The following is a 24,036-nucleotide window of genomic DNA, read 5'->3' on the forward strand; positions in this document are numbered from 1 at the left end:
GACCAATAGGTGGCGCAGTTACAAAACTGATGTGATGTGGTCAGAATGAAGTTACAATGACACATACAAAGTTTGGTGTCAATATTTCAAGGCATTGCAGAGATAAAGCCTTAATTAGTGCTATTAGCATCATGTCTCAACTTTGCTGCTGCGCTATACGAAAACGGTTTCGTCTATCGACACGAAATCCATAACTTTTAGTCGGCACAGTCTGGAGATGATACGATTCGATTTTGGTGAAAATCGGACAAACGGTCTAGGAGGAGTTCGAAAAAGTAGGTTTTGAATGAAAATCAAGATGGCGGACAAGAAGTTTGACCAAATAAGGAAAATTTGGTATATATGTTCTCGGCTTGATCCAAGGAATCTATTAAGACCAGTGGTATTTACATAGGCCGATGTATTCAAAAGTTATTAGCAGTTTTGGAAATGCTATTATAACTTTTGACCACTAGGTGACGCTGTCTCTAAATATTTTGGGTACCTTCAGGGGATGGTGCTGATGGCACATTCTGAGTTTCGTAATATTACACCAATGCATTTGTTAAGTATAGCATTTTATTTCACAAAACTGCATTGAAGTCAATGGGAATTTCATGTTTTGTTCTATTATAGCGCCACCAAGAGGCTCAGTCCCACCATTTTTTTTATGTGTCCTCAGAGTGAGCCCATACATATATGTGTCGATTTTGGTGCAAAAATCTCAATTTGCTTCGGAGTTATAGACATTTATATGAAAAAACACGAAAAAAATGACTGACACATGACTTTGATTGGAAATTAGTACCCCTAAACATCAATATTTTCGCATTTGGGCATTGGCGTATAGCTATCGACCTATGTTTCCAAACTTCTGACGGTGGTTTCGTCTCGATCGGACTAGCGGTTTCAAAGATATAGCCAAATGTTTTTTAAGCGCTAAATCACAACGCTACACAAACCGTAAGGCAAAACCTAGCATGTTTGGTATCGTAGGACTCGGCAACGATTCAGGAGTCTAAAAAGATGAGTTTCGTGAAAATAAGTCGACCACACCCAAAGTTATAAGCATTTGAAAAAAAAAATTCACCACTAGGTGGCGCTGTTTCGAAACTTCTCAGGCTCATTCAGGGCATTGTGCTGATGACCCATACCACGTTTCGTAACAATCCGTTCATGCGTTCATAAAATACAGAATTTTAGCACAAAATTCAAAATGGCCGACAGCCAAAATGACCGATATGGTCAAATTGGATATCAGTCGACTCGGCATGTTGCCCTGAATCTAACGAGACCAATTGTATGATTTTTGGACAAACTGTTCAGAAGTAATAAGCAAAAATAGCCATTTTTCATATCTCCGGACCAGTAGGTGGCGCTGCGCCGAAACACAGCATGTAGCCTCAGGTCATGCTTGTGAGTACATGTACCAAGTTTGGTCTGAATACGATAAACCGTTGCGGAGATACGGCCTTACGACTGTTTTTGCTAGCGCTACGTAAAATGTATTTGTGCGTTTATTGAAAACGGTTTGACGAATCCATTTGAATTCCATAACTTTTTGTCAGCACTACCTGAAGATGATCTGGTTCAATTTTCGTGCAAATCGGACAAACCGTCTAGGACGAGTTCGAAAAAGTAGCTTTTTTTGAAAATTCAAGATGGCGGCCATATTTTTATGACGGCAAATGACGTCATAGGGTGCTATCGAATCGCCATGAGCTCAGGAATCAGAGGAGAAAAGAATTTCGCTGATTGGCCTTACGGTTCAAAAGTTATTAGCAAAATAAAAGTGAAACTTTGGACAGGTGGTGGCGCTAGAGGGAATGACTTAGAAACACCAAAATTGGTGTATTTAATGTTGAGACGGTCCTCTATCAGAATGTCAAACCAAAACAACTTTCCCGCAATCGGTTCTATGGGCTGCCATAGACTCCCATGGCGGAAGAATAATAATAATAATAATAATAATAATAATAATAAGAAACGGAACAGATACAATAGGTGCCTCCGCACCTTCGGTGCTTGGCCCCTAATAATAATAATAATAATAAGAAACGGAACAGATACAATAGGTGCCTCCGCACCTTCGGTGCTTGGCCCCTAATAATAAGAACGGGAACAGATACAATAGGTGCCTCCGCACCTTCGGTGCTTGGCCCCTAATAATAATAATAATAAGAACGGGAACGAAAACAATAGGTGCCTCCGCACCTTCGGTGCTTGGCCCCTAATAATAAGAACGGGAACGAAAACAATAGGTGCCTCCGCACCTTCGGTGCTTGGCCCCTAAATATAGCTGCAAGCAGCAATTACCGGGGCCAAGCAGAATAAGACGACAAGACATTTCGACATGTCTGAAAGTGTCAGACCAACTGCAACAATGAGCAATTAAAGACATTTAAAGAGGATTTTAGACGAAATGGCTGAAAAATCATAGAAACAGTAATTAAAAATATGATTTAATGGATTATCACTTTCGACAAATAGGTGGCACAGTTACAAAACTGATGTGATGTGGTCAGAGTGAGGAGACAATGACACATACAAAGTTTGGTGTCAATATGTTAAGGCATTGCAGAGATAAAGCCTGAATAGTGCTATTAGCATCATGCCTCAAATTTGCTGCTGCGCTATACGAAAACGGTTTCGTCAATTGACACGAAATCCATAACTTTTAGTCGGCACAGTCTGGGGATGATACGATTCGATTTTGGTGAAAATCGGACAAACGGTGTGGGAGGAGTTCGAAAAAGTAGATTTTGAATGAAAATAGCATTTTATTTCACAAAACTGTATTGAAGTCAATGGGAATTTCATGTTTTGTTCTATTATAGCGCCACCAAGAGGCTCAGTCCCACAATTTTTTTTACGTGTCCTCAGAGTGAGCCCATACATATGTGTGTCAGTTTTGGTGAAAATATCTCAATTTGCTTTAGAGTTATAAACATTTATATGAAAAAACACGTAAAAAATGACTGACACATGACTTTGTTTGAATTTTACTACCCCTAAACATCAATATTTTCGCATTTGGGCATTAGCTTATAGCTATCGACCTATGTTTCCAAACTTCTGACGGTGGTTTCGTCTCGATCGGACAAGCGGTTTCGAAGATATAGCCTAATGTTTTTTAAGCGCTAAATAACAACGCTACACAAACCGTAAGGCGAAACCTAGCATGTTTGGTATCGTAGGACTCAACAACGATTCAGGAATCTAATGAGATGAGTTTCGTGAAAATAAGTCGATCACAACCAAAGTTATAAGCATTTGGGGAAATAAATTCACCACTAGGTGGCGCTGTTTCGAAACTTTTCACGCTCCTTCAGGACATTGTGCTGATGACCCATACCAAGTTTCATAACAATCCGTTCATGCGTTCTTAAAATACAGCATTTTAGCACAAAATTCAAAATGGCCGACATTCAAAATGGCCGATATGGTAAAATTGGATATCAGTCGACTCGGCATGTTGCTCTGAATCTAACGAGACCAATTTTATGATTTTTGGACAAATTGTTCAGAAGTTATAAGCAAAAATAGCCATTTTTCATATCTCCAGACCAGTAGGTGGCGCTGCGACGAAACGCAGCATGTTGCCTCAGGTCATGCTTGTGATGACATGTACCAAGTTTGGTCTGAATACGATAAACCGTTGCGGAGATACAGCCTTACGACTGTTTTTGCAGGCACTACGTAAAATTTGTTTGTGCGTTTATCGAAAACGGTTTGACGAATCAATTTGAATTCCATAACTTTTTGTCAGCACTGTCTGAAGATGATCTGGTTCAATTTTCGTGCAAATCGGACAAACCGTCTAGGACGAGTTCGAAAAAGTATGTTTCGCGAATGATTCAAAATGGCGGCCATATTCTTATTACGGAAAATGAAGTCATAGGATGCAATCGAATCGGCATGAGCTCAGGAATCAGAGGAAAAAATAATTTTGTTGATTGGCCTTACAGTTCAAAAGTTATTAGCAAAATAAAAGTGAAACTTTGGACAGGTGGTGGCGCTAGAGGTAATGACTTAGAAACACCAAAATTGGTGTATTTAATGTTGGAACTGTGGTCTATCAGAATGTCAAACCAAAACAACTTTCCCGCAATCGGTTCTATGGGCTGCCATAGACTCCAAGAGCGGAAGAAGAAGAAGAAGAAGAAGAAGAAGAAGAAGAAGAAGAATAAGAACGCGAACGGATACAATAGGTGCCTCCGCACCTTCGGTGCTTGGCCCCTAATAATAATAAATATAGCTGCAAGCAGCCATTACCGGGGCCAAGCAGAATAAGACGAAAAGAAGTGTCAGACCAACTGCAACAATGAGCAATTAAAGACATTTAAAGAGGATTTTATGCAAAATGCCTGAAAAATCAGAGAAACAGTAATGAAAAATATGATTTAATGGCTTATCACTTTCGACCAATAGGTGGCGCAGTTACAAAACTGATGTGATGTGGTCAGAGTGAAGTGACAATGACACATACAAAGTTTGGTGTCAATATGTCAAGGCATTGCAGAGATAAAGCCTGAATAATGCTTTTAGCATCATGCCTCAACTTTGCTGCTGCGCTATACGAAAACGGTTTCGTCAATCGACACGAAATCCATAACTTTTAGTCGGCACAGTCTGGAGATGATATGATTCAATTTTGGTGAAAATCGGACAAACGGTGTGGGAGGAGTTTGAAAAAGTAGGTTTTGAATGAAAATAGCATTTTATTTCACAAAACTGTATTGAAGTCAATGGGAATTTCATGTTTTGTTCTTTTATAGCGCCACCAAGAGGCTCAGTCCCACAATTTTTTTTACATGTCCTCAGAGTGAGCCCATACATATGTGTGTCAGTTTTGGTGAAAATATCTCAATTCGCTTTAGAGTTATAGACATTTATATGAAAAAACACGTAAAAAATGACTGACACATGACTTTGTTTGAATATTACTACCCCTAAACATCAATATTTTCGCATTAGGGCATTGGCGTTTAGCTATCGACCTATGTTTCCAAACTTCTGACGGTGGTTTCGTCTTGATCGGACAATCGGTTTCGAAGATATAGCCAAATACCGTTTTCCAGCTAAACCAGCTAAATCACAACGCTACACAAACCGTAAGGCGAAACCTAGCATGTTTGGTATCGTAGGACTCGGCAAGGTTTCAGGAGTCTAATTAGATGAGTCTCGTGAAAATAAGTCGACCAAACCCAAAGTTATAAGCGTTTGAAAAAAAAATTTCACCACTAGGTGGCGCTGTTTCGAAACTTCTCACACTCCTTCAGGACATCGTGCTGATGACCCATGCCAAGTTTTGTAACAATCCGTTCATGCGTTCCTAAAATACAGCATTTTAGCACATAATTCAAAATGGCCGACAGTCAAAATGGCCGATATGGTAAAATTGGATATCAGTCGACTCGGCATGTCGCCCTGAATCTAACGAGACCAAAATACGAAAATGGTTTCGTCTATCGACACGAAATCCATAACTTTTAGTCGGCACGGTCTGGAGATGATACGATTCGATTTTGGTGAAAATCGGACAAACGGTCTAGGAGGAGTTCGAAAAAGTAGGTTTTGACTGAAAATCAAGATGGCGGACAGGAAGTTCGGCCAAATAAGGAAAACTCGGTATCCATGTTCTCGGCTTGACCCAAGGAATCTATTAAGACCAGTGGCATTTCAATAGCCAGATTTATTCAAAAGTTATTAGTCTTTTTGGAAATTTTGTTATAACTTTTGACCACTAGGTGGCGCTGTTTCGAAATATTTTGAGTACCTTCAGGGGATGGTGCTGAAGGCACATTCTGAGTTTTGTAATATTACACCAATGTATTTGTTTAGTATAGCATTTTATTTCACAAAACTGTATTGAAATCAATGGGAATTTCATGTTTTGTTCTATTATAGCGCCACCAAGAGGCTCAGTCCCAACATTTTTTTTATGTGTCATCAGAGTGAGCCCATACATATATGTGTCGATTTTGGTGCAAAAATCTCAATTTGCTTCGGAGTTATAGACAATTATATGAAAAAACACGTAAAAAATGACTGACACATGACTTTGATTGAATATTACTACCCCTAAACATCAATATTTTCGCATTTGGGCATTAACGCTTAGCTAACAAGCTAGGATTTCAAACTTCTGACGGTGGTTTCGTCTCGATCGGACAAACGGTTTTGAAGATATAGCATAATGTTTTTTAAGCGCTAAATCACAACGCTACACAACCCGTTAGGCGAAACCTAACATGTTTGGTATCGTTGGACTCGGCAACGATTCAGGAGTCCAATGAGATGAGTTTCGTGAAAATAAGTCGATCACACCCAAAGTTATAAGCATTTGAAAAAAAAAAATCACCACTAGGTGGCGCTGTTTCGAAACTTCTCACACTCCTTCAGGACATCGTGTTGATGACCCACACCAAGTTTCGTAACAATCCGTTCATGCGTTGTTAAAATACAGCATTTTAGCACAAAATTCAAAATGGCCGACAGTCAAAATGGCCGATATGGCAAAATTGGATATCAGTCGACTCGGCATGTCGCCCTGAATCTATCAAGACCAATTTTATGATTTTTGGACAAACTGTTCAGAAGTTATAAGCAAAAATAGCCATTTTTCATATCTCCGGACCAGTAGGTGGCGCTGCGCCGAAACGCAGCATGTAGCCTCAGGTCATGCTTGTGAGTACATGTACCAAGTTTGGTCTGAATACGATAAACCGTTGCGGAGATACAGCCTTACGACTGTTTTTGCTAGGGCTACGTAAAATGTATTCGTGAGTTTATCGAAAACGGTTTGACGAATCAATTTGACTTCCATAACTTTTTGTCAGCACTGCCTGAAGATGATCTGGTTCAATTTTCGTGCAAATCGGACAAACCGTCTAGGACGAGTTCGAAAAAGTAGGTTTCTCAAATGATTCAAAATGGCGGCCATATTTTTATTATGGAAAATGAAGTCATAGGATGCAATCGAATCGGCATGAGCTCAGGAATCAGAGGAAAAAATAATTTTGTTGATTGGCCTTACAGTTCAAAAGTTATTTGCAAAATAAAAGTGAAACTTTGGACAGGTGGTGGCGCTAGAGGGAATGACTTAGACACACCAAAATTGGTGTATTTAATGTTGGGACTGTCCTCTATCAGAATGTCAAACCATTACAACTTTCCTGCAATCGGTTCTATGGGCTGCCATAGACTCCCAGTCGGAACAATGAAGAATAATAATAATAAATATAGCTGCAAGCAGCAATTACCGGGGCCAAGCAGAATAAGACGACAAGACATTTCGACATGTCTGAAAGTGTCAGACCAACTGCAACAATGAGCAATTAAAGACATTTAAAGAGGATTTTAGACGAAATGGCTGAAAAATCATAGAAACAGTAATTAAAAATATGATTTAATGGATTATCACTTTCGACAAATAGGTGGCACAGTTACAAAACTGATGTGATGTGGTCAGAGTGAGGAGACAATGACACATACAAAGTTTGGTGTCAATATGTCAAGGCATTGCAGAGATAAAGCCTGAATAGTGCTATTAGCATCATGCCTCAAATTTGCTGCTGCGCTATACGAAAACGGTTTCGTCAATTGACACGAAATCCATAACTTTTAGTCGGCACAGTCTGGGGATGATACGATTCGATTTTGGTGAAAATCGGACAAACGGTGTGGGAGGAGTTCGAAAAAGTAGATTTTGAATGAAAATAGCATTTTATCTCACAAAACTGTATTGAAGTCAATGGGAATTTCATGTTTTGTTCTATTATAGCGCCACCAAGAGGCTCAGTCCCACAATTTTTTTTACGTGTCCTCAGAGTGAGCCCATACATATGTGTGTCAGTTTTGGTGAAAATATCTCAATTTGCTTTAGAGTTATAAACATTTATATGAAAAAACACGTAAAAAATGACTGACACATGACTTTGTTTGAATTTTACTACCCCTAAACATCAATATTTTCGCATTTGGGCATTGGCGTATAGCTATCGACCTATGTTTCCAAACTTCTGACGGTGGTTTCGTCTCGATCGGACAAGCGGTTTCGAAGATATAGCCTAATGTTTTTTAAGCGCTAAATAACAACGCTACACAAACCGTAAGGCGAAACCTAGCATGTTTGGTATCGTAGGACTCAACAACGATTCAGGAATCTAATGAGATGAGTTTCGTGAAAATAAGTCGATCACAACCAAAGTTATAAGCATTTGGGGAAAAAAATTCACCACTAGGTGGCGCTGTTTCGAAACTTCTCACACTCCTTTAGGACATCGTGCTGATAACCCATACCAAGTTTCGTAACAATCCGTTCATACGTTGTTAAAATACAGCATTTTAGCACAAAATTCAAAATGGCCGACAGTCAAAATGGCCAAAATGGCAAAATTGGATATCAGTCGACTCGGCATATCGCCCTGAATCTATCAAGACCAATTTTATGATTTTTGGACAAAGTGTTCAGAAGTTATAAGCAAAAATAGCCATTTTTCATATCTCCGGACCAGTAGGTGGCGCTGCGCCGAAACGCAGCATGTAGCCTCAAGTCATGCTAGTGAGTACATGTACCAAGTTTGGTCTGAATACGATAAACCGTTGCGGAGATACAGCCTTACGACTGTTTTTGCTAGCGCTACGTAAAATGTATTCGTGCGTTTATCGAAAACGGTTTGACAAATCAATTTGAATTCCATAACTTTTGGTCAGCACTGCCTGAAGATGATCTGGTTAAATTTTCGTGCAAATCGGACAAACCGTCTAGGACGAGTTCGAAAAAGTAGCTTTTTCAGAAAATTCAAAATGGCGGCCATATTTATATGACGGAAAATTACGTCATAGGGTGCAATCGAATCGGCATGAGCTCAGGAATCAGAGGAAAAAATAATTTTGTTGATTGGCCTTACGGTTCAAAAGTTATTAGCAAAATAAAAGTGAAACTTTGGACAGGTGGTGGCGCTAGAGGGAATGACTTAGAAACACAAAAATTGATGTATTTAATGTTGGGACTGTCCTCTATCAGAATGTCAAACCAAAACAACTTTCCCGCAATCGGTTCTATGGGCTGCCATAGACTCCCATGGCGGAAGAAGAAGAAGAATAAATATAGCTGCAAGCAGCCATTACCGGGGCCAAGCAGAATAAGACGACAAGACATGCCGACATGTCTGAAAGTGTCAGACCAACTGCAACAATGAGCAATTAAAGACATTTAAAGAGGATTTTAGGCAAAATGCCTGAAAAATCATAGAAACAATAATTAAAAATATGATTTGATGGATTATCACTTTCGACCAATAGGTGGCGCAGTTACAAAACTGATGTGATGTGGTCAGAGTGAAGTTACAATGACACATACAAAGTTTGGTGTCAATATGTCAAGGCATTGCAGAGATAAAGCCTTAATTAATGCTATTAGCATCATGCCTCAACTTTGCTGCTGCGCTATACGAAAACGGTTTCGTCTATCGACACGAAATCCATAACTTTTAGTCGGCACGGTCTGGAGATGATACGATTCGATTTTGGTGAAAATCGGACAAACGGTCTAGGAGGAGTTCGAAAAAGTAGGTTTTGAATGAAAATCAAGATGGCGGACAAGAAGTTTGACCAAATAAGGAAAATTTGGTATCTATGTTCTCGGCTTGACCCAAGGAATCTATTAAGACCAGTGACATTTACATAGGCCGATGTATTCAAAAGTTATTAGCAGTTTTGGAAATGTTGTTATAACTTTTGACCACTAGGTGGCGCTGTCTCTAAATATTTTGGGTACCTTCAGGGGATGGTGCTGATGGCACATTCTGAGTTTCGTAATATTACACCAATGCATTTGTTTAGTATAGCATTTTATTTCACAAAACTGCATTGAAGTCAATGGGAATTTCATGTTTTGTTCTATTATAGCGCCACCAAGAGGCTCAGTCCCACCATTTTTTTAATGTGTCCTCAGAGTGAGCCCATACATATATGTGTCGATTTTGGTGCAAAAATCTCAATTTGCTTCGGAGTTATAGACATTTATATGAAAAAACACGAAAAAAATGACTGACACATGACTTTGATTGAATATTACTACCCCTAAACATCAATATTTTCGCATTTGGGCATTGGTGTATAGCTATCGACCTATGTTTCCAAACTTCTGACGGTGGTTTCGTCTCGATCGGACTAGCGGTTTCAAAGATATAGCCAAATGTTTTTTAAGCGCTAAATCACAACGCTACACAAACCGTAAGGCGAAACCTAGCATGTTTGGTATCGTAGGACTCGGCAACGATTCAGGAGTCTAAAAAGATGAGTTTCGTGAAAATAAGTCGACCACACCCAAAGTTATAAGCATTTGAAAAAAAAAATTCACCACTAGGTGGCGCTGTTTCGAAACTTCTCAGGCTCATTCAGGGCATCGTGCTGATGACCCATACCACATTTCGTAACAATCCGTTCATGCGTTCATAAAATACAGAATTTTAGCACAAAATTCAAAATGGCCGACAGCCAAAATGACCGATATGGTCAAATTGGATATCAGTCGACTCGGCATGTTGCCCTGAATCTAACGAGACCAATTGTATGATTTTTGGACAAACTGTTCAGAAGTTATAAGCAAAAATAGCCATTTTTCATATCTCCGGACCAGTAGGTGGCGCTGCGCCGAAACGCAGCATGTAGCCTCAGGTCATGCTTGTGAGTACAAGTACCAAGTTTGGTCTGAATATGATAAACCGTTGCGGAGATACGGCCTTACGACTGTTTTTGCTAGCGCTACGTAAAATGTATTTGTGCGTTTATTGAAAACGGTTTGACGAATCCATTTGAATTCCATAACTTTTGGTCAGCACTACCTGAAGATGATCTGGTTCAATTTTCGTGCAAATCGGACAAACCGTCTAGGACGAGTTCGAAAAAGTAGCTTTTTTTGAAAATTCAAGATGGCGGCCATATTTTTATGACGGCAAATGACGTCATAGGGTGCAATCGAATCGCCATGAGCTCAGGAATCAGAGGAAAAAAGAATTTCGCTAATTGGCCTTACGGTTCAAAAGTTATTAGCAAAATAAAAGTGAAACTTTGGACAGGTGGTGGCGCTAGAGGGAATGACTTAGAAACACCAAAATTGGTGTATTTAATGTTGAGACGGTCCTCTATCAGAATGTCAAACCAAAACAACTTTCCCGCAATCGGTTCTATGGGCTGCCATAGACTCCCATGGCGGAAGAATAATAATAATAATAATAATAATAATAATAAATATAGCTGCAAGCAGCAATTACCGGGGCCAAGCAGAATAAGACGACAAGACATGCCAACATGTCTGAAAGTGTCAGACCAACTGCAACAATGAGCAATTATAGACTTTAAAGAGGATTTTATGCAAAATGCCTGAAAAATCATAGAAACAATAATTAAAAATATGATTTTATGGATTATCACTTTCGACCAATAGGTGGCGCAGTTACAAAACTGATGTGATGTGGTCAGAGTGAAGTGACAATGACACATACAAAGTTTGGTGTCAATATGTCAAGGCATTGCAGAGATAAAGCCTGAATAGTGCTATTAGCATCATGCCTCAACTTTGCTGCTGCGCTATACGAAAACGGTTTTGTCTATCGACACGAAATCCATAACTTTTAGTCGGCACGGTCTGGAGATGATACGATTCGATTTTGGTGAAAATCGGACAAACGGTCTAGGAGGAGTTCGAAAAAGTAGGTTTTGACTGAACATCAAGATGGCGGACAGGAAGTTCGGCCAAATAAGGAAAACTTGGTATCTATGTTCTCGGCTTGACCCAAGGAATCTATTAAGACCAGTGGCATTTCAATAGACAGATTTATTCAAAAGTTATTAGCCTTTTTGGAAATTTTGTTATAACTTTTGACCACTAGGTGGCGCTGTTTCGAAATATTTTGAGTACCTTCAGGGGATGGTGCTGAAGGCACATTCTGAGTTTCGTAATATTACACCAATGCATTTGTTTAGTATAGCATTTTATTTCACAAAACTCTATTGAAATCAATGGGAATTTCATGTTTTGTTCTATTATAGCGCCACCAAGAGGCTCAGTCCCACCATTTTTTTTATGTGTCATCACAGTGAGCCCATACATATATGTGTCGATTTTGGTGCAATAATCTCAATTTGCTTCGGAGTTATAGACATTTATATGAAAAAACACGTAAAAAATGACTGACACATGACTTTGATTGAATATTACTACCCCTAAACATCAATATTTTCACATTTGGGCATTGGCGTATAGCTATCGACCTATGTTTCCAAACTTCTGACGGTGGTTTCGTCTCAATCGGACAAACGGTTTCGAAGATATAGCCTAATGTTTTTTAAGCGCTAAATCACAATGCTACACAAACCGTTAGGCGAAACCTAAAATGTTTGGTATCGTTGGACTCGGCAACAATTCAGGAGTCCAATGAGATGAGTTTCGTGAAAATAAGTCGATCACACCCAAAGTTATAAGCATTTGAAAAAAAAAATTCACCACTAGGTGGCGCTGTTTCGAAACTTCTCACACTCCTTCAGGACATCGTGCTGATGACCCATACCAAGTTTCGTAATAATCCGTTCATGCGTTGTTAAAATACAGCATTTTAGCACAAAATTCAAAATGGCCGACAGTCAAATTGGCCGATATGGCAAAATTGGATATCAGTCGACTCGGCATGACGCCCTGAATCTATCAAGACCAATTTTATGATTTTTGGACAAACTGTTCAGAAGTTATAAGCAAAAATAGCCATTTTTCATATCTCCGGACCAGTAGGTGGCGCTGCGGCGAAACGCAGCATGTAGCCTCAGGTCATGCTTGTGATGACATGTACCAAGTTTGGTCTGAATACGATAAACCGTTGCGGAGATACAGCCTTACGACTGTTTTTGTAAGCGCCACGTAAAATTTGTTCGAGCGTTTATCGAAAACGGTTTGACGAATCAAAAAGATTTTAATAACTTTTTGTCACCACTGCCTGAAGATGATCCGATTCAATTTTCGTGCAAATCGGACAAACCGTCTAGGACGAGTTCGAAAAAGTAGCTTTTTAGGAAAATTCAAAATGGCGGCCATGTTTTTATGACGGAAAATGACGTCATAGGGTGCAATCGAATCGTCATGAGCTCAGGAATCAGAGGAAAAAAGGATTTCGCTGATTGGCCTTACGGTTCAAAAGTTATTAGCAAAGTAAAAGTGAAACTTTGGACAGGTGGTGGCGCTAGAGGGAATGACTTAGACACACCAAAATTGGTGTACTTAATGTTGGGACTGTCCTCTATCAGAATGTCAAACCAAAACAACTTTCCCGCAATCGGTTCTATGGGCTGCCATAGACTCCCATGGCGGAAGAAGAAGAATAATAATAATAAGAACGGGAACAGATACAATAGGTGCCTCCGCACCTTCGGTGCTTGGCCCCTAATAAGAAACGGAACAGATACAATAGGTGCCTCCGCACCTTCGGTGCTTGGCCCCTAATAAATATAGCTGCAAGCAGCAATTACCGGGGCCAAGCAGAATAAGACGACAAGACATGCCGACATGTCTGAAAGTGTCAGACCAACTGCAACAATGAGCAATTAAAGACATTTAAAGAGGATTTTAGACGAAATGGCTGAAAAATCATAGAAACAGTAATTAAAAATATGATTTAATGGATTATCACTTTCGACAAATAGGTGGCGCAGTTACAAAACTGATGTGATGTGGTCAGAGTGAAGTGACAATGACACATACAAAGTTTGGTGTTAATATGTCAAGGCATCGCAGAGATAAAGCCTGAATAGTGCTATTAGCATCATGCCTCAACTTTGCTGCTGCGCTATACGAAAACGTTTTCGTCTATCGACACGAAATCCATAACTTTTAGTCGGCACGGTCTGGAGATGATACGATTCGATTTTGGTGAAAATCGGACAAACGGTCTAGGAGGAGTTCGAAAAAGTAGGTTTTGACTGAAAATCAAGATGGCGGACAGGAAGTTCGGCCAAATAAGGAAAACTTGGTATCTATGTTCTCGGCTTGACCCAAGGAATCTATTAAGACCAGTGGCATTTCAATAGACAGATTTATTCAAAAGTTATTAGCCTTTTTGGAAATTTTGTTATAACTTTTGACCACTAGGTGGCGCTGTTTCGAAACTTCTCACACTCCTTCGGGACATCGTGTTGATGACCCATGCCAAGTTTCGTAACAATCCGTTCATGCATTGTTAAAATACAGCATTTTAGCACAAAATTCAAAATGGCCGACAGTCAAAATGGCCGATATGGCAAAATTGGATATCAGTCGACTCGGCATGTCGCCCTGAATCTATCAAGACCAATTTTATGATTTTTGGACAAACTGTTCAGAAGTTATAAGCAAAAATAGCCATTTTTCATATCTCCGGACCAGTAGGTGGCGCTGCGCCGAAACGCAGCATGTAACCTCAGGTCATGCTTGTGAGGACATGTACCAAGTTTGGTCTGAATACGATAAACCGTTGCGGAGATACAGCCTTACGACTGTTTTTGCTAGCGCTACGTAAAATGTATTCGTGCGTTTATCGAAAACGGTTTGACGAATCAATTTGAATTCCATAACTTTTGGTCAGCACTGCCTGAAGATGATCTGGTTCAATTTTCGTGCAAATCGGACAAACCGTCTAGGACGAGTTCGAAAAAGTAGCTTTTTCAGAAAATTCAAAATGGCGGCCATATTTATATGACGGAAAATGACGTCATAGGGTGCAATCGAATCGGCGTGAGCTCAGGAATCAGAGGAAAAAAGAATTTTGTTGATTGGCCTTACGGTTCAAAAGTTATTAGCAAAATAAAAGTGAAACTTTGGACAGGTGGTGGCGCTAGAGGGAATGACTTAGAAACACAAAAATTGGTGTATTTAATGTTGGGACTGTCCTCTATCAGAATGTCAAACCAAAACAACTTTCCCGCAATCGGTTCTATGGGCTGCCATAGACTCCCATGGCGGAAGAAGAAGAAGAATAATAATAAATATAGCTGCAAGCAGCAATTACCGGGGCCAAGCAGAATAAGACGACAAGACATGCCAACATGTCTGAAAGTGTCAGACCAACTGCAACAATGAGCAATTAAAGACATTTAAAGAGGATTTTAGGCGAAATGGCTGAAAAATCATGTAAAAAGTGATTCAAAATATGATTTAATGGATTGTCACTTTTGACCAAAAGGTGGCGCTGTTACGAAATTGATGTGGTGTGGTCAGAGTAAGTAGACAGTGACACATACAAAGTTTTGTGTCAATATGTCGAGGCATTGCAGATATAAAGCCTGAATAGTCATTTTGGCATCATGCCTCAACTTTGCTGCTGTGCTATACGAAAACGGTTTCATCAATCGACACGAAATCCATAACTTTTTGTCGGCACAGTCTGGAGATGATACGATTCGATTTTAGTGAAAATCGGACAAACGGTCTAGGAGGAGTTCGAAAAAGTAGGTTTTGAATGAAAATCAAGATGGCGGACAGGAAGTTTGGCCAAATAAGGAAAACTTGGTATCTATGTTCTCGGCTTGACCCAAGGAATCTATTAAGACCCGTGGCATTTCAATAGCCAGATTTATTCAAAAGTTATTAGCCTTTTTGGAAATTTTGTTATAACTTTTGACCACTAGGTGGCGCTGTCTTGAAATATTTTGGTTGCCTTCAGGGGATGGTGCTGATGACACAATCTGAGTTTCGTAATATTACACCAATGCATTTGTTTAGTATAGCATTTTATTTCACAAAACTGTATTGAAGTCAATGGGAATTTCATATTTTGTTCAATTATAGCGCCACCAAGAGGCTCAGTCCCACAATTTTTTTTACGTGTCCTCAGAGTGAGCCCATACATATGTGTGTCAATTTTGGTGAAAATATCTCAATTCGCTTCGGAGTTATAGACATTTATATGAAAAAACACGAAAAAAATGACTGACACATGACTTTGATTGGAAATTAGTACCCCTAAACATCAATATTTTTGCATTTGGGCATTGGCGTATAGCTATCGACCTATGTTTCCAAACTTCTGACGGTGGTTTCGTCTCGATCGGACTAGCGGTTTCAAAGATATAGCCAAATGTTTTTTAAGCGCTAAATCACAACGCTACACAAACCGTAAGGCGAAACCTAGCATGTTTGGTATCGTAGGACTCGGCAACGATTCAGGAGTCTAAAAAGATGAGTTTCGTGAAAATAAGTCGACCACACCCAAAGTTATAAGCATTTGAAAAAAAAAATTCACCACTAGGTGGCGCTGTTTCGAAACTTCTCAGGCTCATTCAGGGCATTGTGCTGATGACCCATACCACGTTTCGTAACAATCCGTTCATGCGTTCATAAAATACAGAATTTTAGCACAAAATTCAAAATGGCCGACAGCCAAAATGACCGATATGGTCAAATTGGATATCAGTCGACTCGGCATGTTGCCCTGAATCTAACAAGACCAATTGTATGATTTTTGGACAAACTGTTCAGAAGTTATAAGCAAAAATAGCCATTTTTCATATCTCCGGACCAGTAGGTGGCGCTGCGCCGAAACACAGCATGTAGCCTCAGGTCATGCTTGTGAGTACAAGTACCAAGTTTGGTCTGAATACGATAAACCGTTGCGGAGATACGGCCTTACGACTGTTTTTGCTAGCGCTACGTAAAATGTATTTGTGCGTTTATTGAAAACGGTTTGACGAATCCATTTGAATTCCATAACTTTTTGTCAGCACTACCTGAAGATGATCTGGTTCAATTTTCGTGCAAATCGGACAAACCGTCTAGGACGAGTTCGAAAAAGTAGCTTTTTTTGAAAATTCAAGATGGCGGCCATATTTTTATGACGGCAAATGACGTCATAGGGTGCAATCGAATCGCCATGAGCTCAGGAATCAGAGGAAAAAAGAATTTCGCTGATTGGCCTTTTGGTTCAAAAGTTATTAGCAAAATAAAAGTGAAACTTTGGACAGGTGGTGGCGCTAGAGGGAATGACTTAGAAACACCAAAATTGGTGTATTTAATGTTGAGACGGTCCTCTATCAGAATGTCAAACCAAAACAACTTTCCCGCAATCGGTTCTATGGGCTGCCATAGACTCCCATGGCGGAAGAATAATAATAATAATAATAATAATAAGAAACGGAACAGATACAATAGGTGCCTCCGCACCTTCGGTGCTTGGCCCCTAATAAGAAACGGAACAGATACAATAGGTGCCTCCGCACCTTCGGTGCTTGGCCCCTAATAAATAGCTGCAAGCAGCAATTACCGGGGCCAAGCAGAATAAGACGACAAGACATGCCAACATGTCTGAAAGTGTCAGACCAACTGCAACAATGAGCAATTAAAGACATTTAAAGAGGATTTTAGGCGAAATGGCTGAAAAATCATGTAAAAAGTGATTCAAAATATGATTTAATGGATTGTCACTTTTGACCAAAAGGTGGCGCTGTTACGAAATTGATGTGGTGTGGTCAGAGTAAGGAGACAGTGACACATACAAAGTTTTGTGTCAATATGTCGAGGCATTGCAGATATAAAGCCTGAATAGTCATTTTGGCATCATGCCTCAACTTTGCTGCTGTGCTATACAAAAACGGTTTCATCAATCGACACGAAATCCATAACTTTTTGTCGGCACAGTCTGGAGATGATACGATTCGATTTTGGTGAAAATCGGACAAACGGTCTAGGAGGAGTTAGAAAAAGTAGGTTTTGAATGAAAATCAAGATGGCGGACAGGAAGTTTGGCCAAATAAGGAAAACTTGGTATCTATGTTCTCGGCTTGACCCAAGGAATCTATTAAGATCCGTGGCATTTCAATAGCCAGATTTATTCAAAAGTTATTAGCCTTTTTGGAAATTTTGTTATAACTTTTGACCACTAGGTGGCGCTGTCTTGAAATATTTTGGTTGCCTTCAGGGGATGGTGCTGATGACACAATCTGAGTTTCGTAATATTACACCAATGCATTTGTTTAGTATAGCATTTTATTTCACAAAACTGTATTGAAGTCAATGGGAATTTCATATTTTGTTCAATTATAGCGCCACCAAGAGGCTCAGTCCCACAATTTTTTTTACGTGTCCTCAGAGTGAGCCCATACATATGTGTGTCAATTTTGGTGAAAATATCTCAATTCGCTTCGGAGTTATAGACATTTATATGAAAAAACACGAAAAAAATGACTGACACATGACTTTGATTGGAAATTAGTACCCCTAAACATCAATATTTTCGCATTTGGGCATTGGCGTATAGCTATCGACCTATGTTTTCAAACTTCTGACGGTGGTTTCGTCTCGATTGGACTAGCGGTTTCAAAGATATAGCCAAATGTTTTTTAAGCGCTAAATCACAACGCTACACAAACCGTAAGGCGAAACCTAGCATGTTTGGTATCGTAGGACTCGGCAACGATTCAGGAGTCTAAAAAGATGAGTTTCGTGAAAATAAGTCGACCACACCCAAAGTTATAAGCATTTGAAAAAAAAAATTCACCACTAGGTGGCGCTGTTTCGAAACTTCTCAGGCTCATTCAGGGCATTGTGCTGATGACCCATACCACATTTCGTAACAATCCGTTCATGCGTTCATAAAATACAGAATTTTAGCACAAAATTCAAAATGGCCGACAGCCAAAATGACCGATATGGTCAAATTGGATATCAGTCGACTCGGCATGTTGCCCTGAATCTAACGAGACCAATTGTATGATTTTTGGACAAACTGTTCAGAAGTTATAAGAAAAAATAGCCATTTTTCATATCTCCGGACCAGTAGGTGGCGCTGCGCCGAAACACAGCATGTAGCCTCAGGTCATGCTTGTGAGTACAAGTACCAAGTTTGGTCTGAATACGATAAACCGTTGCGGAGATACGGCCTTACGACTGTTTTTGCTAGCGCTACGTAAAATGTATTTGTGCGTTTATTGAAAACGGTTTGACGAATCCATTTGAATTCCATAACTTTTTGTCAGCACTACCTGAAGATGATCTGGTTCAATTTTCGTGCAAATCGGACAAACCGTCTAGGACGAGTTCGAAAAAGTAGCTTTTTTTGAAAATTCAAGATGGCGGCCATATTTTTATGACGGCAAATGACGTCATAGGGTGCAATCGAATCGCCATGAGCTCAGGAATCAGAGGAAAAAAGAATTTCGCTGATTGGCCTTACGGTTCAAAAGTTATTAGCAAAATAAAAGTGAAACTTTGGACAGGTGGTGGCGCTAGAGGGAATGACTTAGAAACACCAAAATTGGTGTATTTAATGTTGAGATGGTCCTCTATCAGAATGTCAAACCAAAACAACTTTCCCGCAATCGGTTCTATGGGCTGCCATAGACTCCCATGGCGGAAGAATAATAATAATAATAATAATAATAATAAATATAGCTGCAAGCAGCCATTACCGGGGCCAAGCTGAATAAGACGACAAGACATGCCGACATGTCTGAAAGTGTCAGACCAACTGCAACAATGAGCAATTAAAGACATTTAAAGAGGATTTTAGGCAAAATGCCTGAAAAATCATAGAAACAATAAATAAAAATATGATTTGATGGATTATCACTTTCGACCAATAGGTGGCGCAGTTACAAAACTGATGTGATGTGGTCAGAGTGAAGTTACAATGACACATACAAAGTTTGGTGTCAATATGTCAAGGCATTGCAGAGATAAAGCCTTAATTAATGCTATTAGCATCATGCCTCAACTTTGCTGCTGCGCTATACGAAAACGGTTTCGTCTATCGACACGAAATCCATAACTTTTAGTCGGCACGGTCTGGAGATGATACGATTCGATTTTGGTGAAAATCGGACAAACGGTCTAGGAGGAGTTCGAAAAAGTAGGTTTTGAATGAAAATCAAGATGGCGGACAAGAAGTTTACCAAATAAGGAAAATTTGGTATCTATGTTCTCGGCTTGACCCAAGGAATCTATTAAGACCAGTGGCATTTACATAGGCCGATGTATTCAAAAGTTATTAGCAGTTTTGGAAATGTTGTTATAACTTTTGACCACTAGGTGGCGCTGTCTCTAAATATTTTGGGTACCTTCAGGGGATGGTGCTGATGGCACATTCTGAGTTTCGTAATATTACACCAATGCATTTGTTTAGTATAGCATTTTATTTCACAAAACTGCATTGAAGTCAATGGGAATTTCATGTTTTGTTCAATTATAGCGCCACCAAGAGGCTCAGTCCCACAATTTTTTTTACGTGTCCTCAGAGTGAGCCCATACATATGTGTGTCAATTTTGGTGAAAATATCTCAATTCGCTTCGGAGTTATAGACATTTATATGAAAAAACACGAAAAAAATGACTGACACATGACTTTGATTGGAAATTAGTACCCCTAAACATCAATATTTTCGCATTTGGGCATTGACATATAGCTATCGACCTATGTTTCCAAACTTCTGACGGTGGTTTCGTCTCGATCGGACTAGCGGTTTCAAAGATATAGCCAAATGTTTTTTAAGCGCTAAATCACAACGCTACACAAACCGTAAGGCGAAACCTAGCATGTTTGGTATCGTAGGACTCGGCAACGATTCAGGAGTCTAAAAAGATGAGTTTCGTGAAAATAAGTCGACCACACCCAAAGTTATAAGCATTTGAAAAAAAAAATTCACCACTAGGTGGCGCTGTTTCGAAACTTCTCAGGCTCATTCAGGGCATTGTGCTGATGACCCATACCACGTTTCGTAACAATCCGTTCATGCGTTCATAAAATACAGAATTTTAGCACAAAATTCAAAATGGCCGACAGCCAAAATGACCGATATGGTCAAATTGAATATCAGTCGACTCGGCATGTTGCCCTGAATCTAACGAGACCAATTGTATGATTTTTGGACAAACTGTTCAGAAGTTATAAGCAAAAATAGCCATTTTTCATATCTCCGGACCAGTAGGTGGCGCTGCGCCGAAACACAGCATGTAGCCTCAGGTCATGCTTGTGAGTACAAGTACCAAGTTTGGTCTGAATACGATAAACCGTTGCGGAGATACGGCCTTACGACTGTTTTTGCTAGCGCTACGTAAAATGTATTTGTGCGTTTATTGAAAACGGTTTGACGAATCCATTTGAATTCCATAACTTTTTGTCAGCACTACCTGAAGATGATCTGGTTCAATTTTCGTGCAAATCGGACAAACCGTCTAGGACGAGTTCGAAAAAGTAGCTTTTTTTGAAAATTCAAGATGGCGGCCATATTTTTATGACGGCAAATGACGTCATAGGGTGCAATCGAATCGCCATGAGCTCAGGAATCAGAGGAAAAAAGAATTTCGCTGATTGGCCTTACGGTTCAAAAGTTATTAGCAAAATAAAAGTGAAACTTTGGACAGGTGGTGGCGCTAGAGGGAATGACTTAGAAACACCAAAATTGGTGTATTTAATGTTGAGATGGTCCTCTATCAGAATGTCAAACCAAAACAACTTTCCCGCAATCGGTTCTATGGGCTGCCATAGACTCCCATGGCGGAAGAATAATAATAATAATAATAATAATAATAAATATAGCTGCAAGCAGCCATTACCGGGGCCAAGCTGAATAAGACGACAAGACATGCCGACATGTCTGAAAGTGTCAGACCAACTGCAACAATGAGCAATTAAAGACATTTAAAGAGGATTTTAGGCAAAATGCCTGAAAAATCATAGAAACAATAAATAAAAATATGATTTGATGGATTATCACTTTCGACCAATAGGTGGCGCAGTTACAAAACTGATGTGATGTGGTCAGAGTGAAGTTACAATGACACATACAAAGTTTGGTGTCAATATGTCAAGGCATTGCAGAGATAAAGCCTTAATTAATGCTATTAGCATCATGCCTCAACTTTGCTGCTGCGCTATACGAAAACGGTTTCGTCTATCGACACGAAATCCATAACTTTTAGTCGGCACGGTCTGGAGATGATACGATTCGATTTTGGTGAAAATCGGACAAACGGTCTAGGAGGAGTTCGAAAAAGTAGGTTTTGAATGAAAATCAAGATGGCGGACAAGAAGTTTACCAAATAAGGAAAATTTGGTATCTATGTTCTCGGCTTGACCCAAGGAATCTATTAAGACCAGTGGCATTTACATAGGCCGATGTATTCAAAAGTTATTAGCAGTTTTGGAAATGTTGTTATAACTTTTGACCACTAGGTGGCGCTGTCTCTAAATATTTTGGGTACCTTCAGGGGATGGTGCTGATGGCACATTCTGAGTTTCGTAATATTACACCAATGCATTTGTTTAGTATAGCATTTTATTTCACAAAACTGCATTGAAGTCAATGGGAATTTCATGTTTTGTTCTATTATAGCGCCACCAAGAGGCTCAGTCCCACCATTTTTTTAATGTGTCCTCAGAGTGAGCCCATACATATATGTGTCGATTTTGGTGCAAAAATCTCAATTTGCTTCGGAGTTATAGACATTTATATGAAAAAACACGAAAAAAATGACTGACACATGACTTTGATTGAATATTACTACCCCTAAACATCAATATTTTCGCATTTGGGCATTGGCGTATAGCTATCGACCTATGTTTTCAAACTTCTGACGGTGGTTTCGTCTCGATCGGACTAGCGGTTTCAAAGATATAGCCAAATGTTTTTTAAGCGCTAAATCACAACGCTACACAAACCGTAAGGCGAAACCTAGCATGTTTGGTATCGTAGGACTCGGCAACGATTCAGGAGTCTAAAAAGATGAGTTTCGTGAAAATAAGTCGACCACACCCAAAGTTATAAGCATTTGAAAAAAAAAATTCACCACTAGGTGGCGCTGTTTCGAAACTTCTCAGGCTCATTCAGGGCATCGTGCTGATGACCCATACCACATTTCGTAACAATCCGTTCATGCGTTCATAAAATACAGAATTTTAGCACAAAATTCAAAATGGCCGACAGCCAAAATGACCGATATGGTCAAATTGGATATCAGTCGACTCGGCATGTTGCCCTGAATCTAACGAGACCAATTGTATGATTTTTGGACAAACTGTTCAGAAGTTATAAGCAAAAATAGCCATTTTTCATATCTCCGGACCAGTAGGTGGCGCTGCGCCGAAACGCAGCATGTAGCCTCAGGTCATGCTTGTGAGTACAAGTACCAAGTTTGGTCTGAATACGATAAACCGTTGCGGAGATACGGCCTTACGACTGTTTTTGCTAGCGCTACGTAAAATGTATTTGTGCGTTTATTGAAAACGGTTTGACGAATCCATTTGAATTCCATAACTTTTGGTCAGCACTACCTGAAGATGATCTGGTTCAATTTTCGTGCAAATCGGACAAACCGTCTAGGACGAGTTCGAAAAAGTAGCTTTTTTTGAAAATTCAAGATGGCGGCCATATTTTTATGACGGCAAATGACGTCATAGGGTGCAATCGAATCGCCATGAGCTCAGGAATCAGAGGAAAAAAGAATTTCGCTAATTGGCCTTACGGTTCAAAAGTTATTAGCAAAATAAAAGTGAAATTTTGGACAGGTGGTGGCGCTAGAGGGAATGACTTAGAAACACCAAAATTGGTGTATTTAATGTTGAGACGGTCCTCTATCAGAATGTCAAACCAAAACAACTTTCCCGCAATCGGTTCTATGGGCTGCCATAGACTCCCATGGCGGAAGAATAATAATAATAATAATAATAATAATAATAATAAGAAACGGAACAGATACAATAGGTGCCTCCGCACCTTCGGTGCTTGGCCCCTAATAATAAGAAACGGAACAGATACAATAGGTGCCTCCGCACCTTCGGTGCTTGGCCCCTAATAATAATAATAATAATAAGAAACGGAACAGATACAATAGGTGCCTCCGCACCTTCGGTGCTTGGCCCCTAATAATAAGAAACGGAACAGATACAATAGGTGCCTCCGCACCTTCGGTGCTTGGCCCCTAATAATAATAATAATAAGAACGGGAACGAAAACAATAGGTGCCTCCGCACCTTCGGTGCTTGGCCCCTAATAATAAGAACGCGAACAGAAACAATAGGTGCCTCCGCACCTTCG

The sequence above is a fragment of the Scardinius erythrophthalmus genome (assembly GCF_964197995.2).
Source record: "Scardinius erythrophthalmus genome assembly, contig: HAP1_SCAFFOLD_76, whole genome shotgun sequence".
NCBI classification, from domain to species: domain Eukaryota; kingdom Metazoa; phylum Chordata; class Actinopteri; order Cypriniformes; family Leuciscidae; genus Scardinius; species Scardinius erythrophthalmus.